This window comes from Podarcis melisellensis, assembly GCF_964234715.1.
Source record: "Podarcis melisellensis genome assembly, chromosome: Z".
Lineage (NCBI taxonomy): Eukaryota > Metazoa > Chordata > Lepidosauria > Squamata > Lacertidae > Podarcis > Podarcis melisellensis.
The window spans coordinates 45,968,596-45,974,872 of NC_138547.1; positions in this window are offsets into that span (position 1 = coordinate 45,968,596).

Sequence of the window (6,277 nt, forward strand, 5' to 3'; positions counted from 1 at the left end):
GATGCCTGAAGTTGGCTCCTGATTCTTAATTTATATATTATATTATATTTGGACAAATTCATAAGGATAAGGCTATTGGTGGCTACAGCCATGAAGGCTGTCTTCCTCCTTCACTGCTGGAGGCAGTATGCCTCTGAATGCCTGGGCATCAACATTAACAGACCTTGCATCTTGGGTGAATTGGATTGAAAAGATCACTTACAGTTTCTGGAGTCCAAAGGCTTTATTCACAGAATAGACTATTTACAAGATAAGAAGAGGTGAGAGAGAAATAGCAGAAATCCTATCTCAACAAGCTGGAAGAGGACAACAAACAAATAATGGCTCCACTTTCAGGGGTGGAATTAACTTAGAGTCTTAGACAAAGTGAAGACCACAAGCAAGTGCTGGCTAGCTTGCAAGACAAATAGTGCCTTCGTGTGGTTTAAAGTAAGGTAAAGGTAAAGGGACCCCTGACCATTAGGTCCAGTGGTGGCTGACTCCGGGGTTGCGGCGCTCATCTCGCTTTACTGGCCAAGGGAGCCGGCGTACAGCTTCCGGGTCATGTGGCCAGCATGACTAAGCCGCTTCTGGCGAACCAGAGCAGCACACGGAAACGCCGCTTACCTTCCTGCCGGAGCGGTACCTATTTATCTACTTGCACTTTGATGTGCTTTCGAACTGCTAGGTGGGCAGGATTTGGGACCGAACAATGGGAGCTCACCCCGTCATGGGGATTTGAACCGCCAACCTTCTGATTGGCAAGTCCTAGGCTCTGTAGTTTAACCCACAGTGCCACCCACGTCCCACGTGGTTTAAAGTAGCACATGCATAAACTAATTCAGGAGAAGGAAAGGGATTGCTTTTCTCCAGCAATCACAAGTGTGTGGGGCAGGAATGTGGCAGGTCCTGCTTAGAGTTTTCCCAGTGACAACTGGCATGATAACATTTATTTTAATTCTGGTGTATGTGTGTGGGAGAGACAGAGAGAGAGATTTAAGCAAATACTTAACTTTCCCATTATAGGGCTGCATATGTCTCTGGGAGTAAGTCTCCTTGAGTACAGTGGTACTTGCTTCTGAGCAGTGTTCGAAACTCCCTTTGTTCTAGGTGCATTTTGCAACAGGCAATTTCATTAGCATGAGCAGTTTCTGAGCTCTGGGCACAGTACTGCGCCTAAGATTTCAGATTAAAACTGCAGAGTGGAATGAAAGGAGGACCTTTTTTCTGCCTCCCCACTTCCAGCGACTCTCTGAAGACAGGAGAAGAGACCCTCTTAAGAATATTAGGGGGGTAGGCAGGGGAAGGACTAGAGACCATGTGAATAATGAATTTAATATTTTAGCTGCAGTTTATTCATTTTCAGCTTTGTATTCTTGTTATAAAAAAGCACACCTAGACATTCCATTGTTGCACCCATAACCTAGGTTTAAGGTGCCATGTAGCTCCTATTTTTCATATCTCAGTTTCTAACACTGCTTCTGGGTAAACATGTAAAGTGCTGAATTTGGGGAAGATGGTGCCCTGTCTAGGCACTTGCTTTTGAGCAGGCATTGGCAAACTCTGGCCTCCAGATGTTTTGGAACTACAATTCCAATCATCCCTAGCTAACAGGACCAGTGGTCAGGGATGATGGGAATTGTAGTCTCAAAACATCTGGGGGGCTGGAGTTTGCCTATGCCTGCTTTTGAGGATCCAAAGCTAAACCAGCAAAGTTTGCCAGTACAATTATAAATTCAAAGATCATCATATTAACCATCTGTGGGTTCTATCCTGCTACTTTTTACTCAAAGCAGATGCACTGGAAAGTAAGGACAGGGTTTACATCCATTAATTTCAATTCATGTCCTGCCTATTTCTCTCAGTTTCACAATGGGCAAAATTCTGTTTCATGTATTGTTTCAGAGACTGCAATTAGGTAGGCTCACCTTTAAATGTAAGCTGAATTTAATTTCTTCCTTTATCCCTAACTCTTGAGTAAAACTTAGTTGGATCAAATCCTACATCATCAGAAAAATCAGCATCAAGTAACTACCATGCTAGTTTTCTGAGTGATGAGTAACTTTTGGGTGAGTTTTTGGAGCAGGCGCTATAAACCAGACATCATGCGACCACAACTTTTTTTTATGGGCACCTGTCTTTGTTCATGTCTGGTGACTTCTTTCATTGCCTTTAAATTGCCTCTAGTAGCTTCTTGAAAGAGGATTACTAGACACTTGTCCTTGTCTGATGTACCTCTTCACAATCCTACTTTCCCCCAGAGAGTCAATCTAAGCAAGACAAGCCATTTGAGCATAGCCAAAAAGTTCAAAGCCACCTGCCAGCCCAGTCATTGAGCCTGCAGAGGCCTGCTCAATTCCCTCAGAATGAAGAAAACTTCTGTGGCTGTGGGGAATAACAGTGGGAGCTCTTGCATCCTGTGTGCGGGCTTCAGGTTGGCAGCTATGGTGCAAACACAGGTAAGCCAGGAGTCCGCAACTTTTTTGGGTTTAGGTGCACATTTGGACATGTAAGAAACTGTCATGGTTGCCACAGAACACCCATTTCACTGAAGAAAAGTGGGAATACTGAGACCCACCCCAAAACAAATAGGCAAAACATCTACTAAGCACGCCCCAAAATAAACACAATAAAGTAGGCAACATCTCCCAGCTAACAGGCTCTGATGGGCAACGGCTGCTGCTGCTGGAGGCAAGAAGCTTCTGAATACTATTTGCTGGAAGTCGTGTGGAGAATTGCTTTTGCACTCAGGTCCTTCCCATTAGGGTATCTGGTTAGCCACTGAGAGAACGGGATGTTGGGTTACATAGGTTTAGATACGCAAGGCTCTTCCATTACTAGCAACCTGCAGTCCTGACACTATTCCCCATGGGACTTGGGGATTCCCGGGAATCATTCATATTCATCATCCCCTGTGCCAGCCAATCAGCTGGCGCCGGGGGCTGGCTTAGTTGGGGGCATTTAAGGTCGGGGCAGCCCATGCTCGCCCCTTTTCCTTTCTTTCAGCAGCTGTGGTTTCCCACCCACCCTCTAGGTTTGCATTTGGACTTTGCTATGGGCTTCAGCTGGTCGCCGCAAGGGGCCTGGTAGGAGTTTTCCATTTGGCTAATTGGCTGTATTTTGGAAGCCACTTGGTTTTTTCGCCTACCTCATAGCAAAACGTCACAACACCTTTGGTTTTGGCGGTTAGGCATTGGCAGGGGTATTATGCAAATGAGTTGGGGGAGGAGCGCCATCACCTCCCCCAAATCTTGAAGGGTAGATCGTTAAAGGACTCCGGGGGGTGTCGCCTCATCCGAAACCTATGGAGGCTAGGGCCTAAAGTGCGCTCCCGAGCGGTAACCCCTTGGGGAGCGCCTAGGGATGTGCATCTCGGGGGCTCCCCCTGTTGGTGCTTAACCCTTCCCGGTTTTATACCGGTTAGTCTGATAGGGCCAATGCCTAAAGCCAATACTGCTCTTACCTGTAATCAATAAAGTTGTGGCCATTTTTCACCCATTAACCTAAAATTCTGGTGTCCAGTGTCTATATTTATTCCATCTGTGGGAGGGGGCAGGAATTGCCACGCAATATGCATAGACCATTCTGCTTTCAATTTACTGACTTGAAAATCATGGTGCCAACCCAACCACAGGCAAACAAGCAGCAACTGTAGCCTTATTAGAGTTCACCGATTGGGTCTGCGTTGCTCCGGGACAGGAGGAAGGAAGTCAAAATGACACCAAGGTTGTTTTAAAGAAAGAGTTTATTCTGCTCTCCGGATAGCAGAAGGCACCTGCGCGGTGAGTCCACAGCAAGTACAAAGAAATGACAGGTTTCATACAGTTTATATATCCTCCAGGCACCCTCTCACTCCCCCCTAGGGGCCCAACCACGTCGGCGTATGTACACAGGTTGACATCACATATGTTCCTGCTCTGGTACTCTCAACCATAAAAGGATCTTCCTGTACTTCTGATCATAAAAGGATATTCCTGTTCCTACTCCTATCTTGGAGCAAGAGGCCACTACTTCCGAGAACATGCTCTGGCGTTAGTCCCAGACTTGGGTCTCTGCGTCATTTGTGGCCAGAAGATAAGATATGTCTGTGTCTGTTCTACTGGTAGAGTCAAGGCCAGTCTTGCCGTCAAACTGATAAGGGAGAGAGCTGTGTTCTTGTTTTGCATTTGCTCAACGGCTGAAGTTTATGCATTTTAGCTAAGGAGAAATGGGGATTTTGGTGCAGTTTAAAAGCTGCCTGCACAGTCAGTTTTGGGGTTTGAGAAACCCATTCCTTCACAACAGCAAAGAGAGAGGGCGGCATATTTTCTCTGTCCTCCTTTATCCTCTAAGGAAGGTATGAGAAACCTTTGGCTCTGTGGATGTCACTGAACTACAGCTTCCATGCATCTTAGCAAGCAAGGCCAATAGCCAGGGATGGTGGGAGTTGTAGTTCAAAAACATCTGGAGGGCCAAAGGTCCAAAGGTGCTCTAGTGATAACTCAAGAAATTAGGACTGTGTTGAAAACACCCACAGACTTTATTCAGCCTTGCCCTGTATATCTGAAGGAGCGTCTCCACCCCCATCGTTCAGCCCGGACACTGAGGTTGAGCTCCGAGGGGCCTTCTGGCGGTTCCCTCACGATGAGAAGTGAGGTTACAGGGAACCAGGCAGAGAGCCTTCTAAGTAGTGACACCTGCCCTGTGGAATGCCCTCCCAGGAACGGCCCCAGTGGCTGGGGCAACCTAGTCAGAGGGGTGGCATATAAATATTATTGTTGTTATTGATCCCACAAACATAAGCTGCAAATTTTTTTCATCTTTTTACAAGTGCTCTGAATTTGTGTTAAACTGTGAGGGATTTACTGCTGCATTTTGAGATATTTCAAACTATAGTTTGTTAATCCAATTTTGAGGAACTTCTTTTTCTTCAAAGGCATCCCTGTAAGTCACGGCTGGGGAAGCAAGTAGCTGGGCTACAGATTCCATCATCCTTGGCCATGCTGGCTGGGGCTGGTGGGAGCTGAAATCCTGCAACATCTGGAGGGCCCCAGGTTGGAGGAAGCTTCCCTAAGATTACCTAACTGCCCCGCTAATGCCATGAAGAACAATCTCCCTTATTGTGGACCATGTTTTACTTGGTTCCAAAAACCCTCTGCCTAATGCATGAAGCAAGTTGGTGGGTACACATATATATTCATAAACATAATGGTGCATTTTATTTAAGCAAGTGCGTGCATAATAAGCACTGTACACAGATTTAAAGAAAACAAGTGCTTGCTTAGTCAATCTACAATGTAAGAGACTTGTCACAAAATGAGGGTGGGGAGAGAGCTACCAGATTTCCAATAATCCAGGCACACTTCCTGCTCAGTAGGATTGTGCATCAGATCCTAAACAGGGTCACCTGACTTTGGTTGAGACAGCCCTCGATTGCTCAGGACCCACCCAGAGTGATCTGAGGCTGTTGAAAGGCAAGGTGATGAGGCTGGGGGAGGGTGGGGGGAAGAGAAGAGGCTGGTAGCCTCTGCTGAGTCTACTTCATCAGTGATTCCTTGCAGGGAACACACCACAGAAGCGACACCCACAACATTAAATGCAGTATCTCCTTCTCCCATCCGTTCCTGACCACATATTTAATTAGGGGTCTAAAACCCCATTTAGGCATTAGGGATGCCCCCCCCCAAATCAAATCAGGGCCCAGATCCATGTTGGGTCAGGTCAGCCCAGTATTTTCCTGCTTTGGATAGGGGTTGATATGGTGCTGGATCTGACTCATTCTTTAGACTTGGCTCTTTGGCACACTTGCTGAAGAGGCTGGCAGTAGTAAACCTTGGCATCTCAAATCTCAGTGGTGCCCTTGCAACGACACACACACACCTGCCTCTTGCCTTCCATTGAACTTCGTAGTTGTGGGCCTTCTGCTGCATCCCAGAAGCTCCATGCCCAGTGTAACCAACCCGGTCACACACCTCTAGCTCTGCCCTTGAGGTTAGCTACTGCTGATACAGTATAACTTGCTTCGGAGAGAAGGATGCTCATAAACCAATGCATGGATTCTCTTTCGATTTAGATGCTGCAGTTCGGTCAGACTTTAAGCAACTCAGAACTTGGTGACTGCCGGTTTATCTCAGATGGGAGCTGACAGTACAAGAAGTGCCATATTTTAATTTTGGGGAGGAACAGAAGCCAGATATATATATCTGCAGCACCAGATGGTGGCAACTCAATACAATCTAATGTTTTGCCAAGTCTTCCAGAGTAAGAGAGAAATATACAAAGCCCAGAGGAATGAAAGTATCAGCAAGTATGACAACAC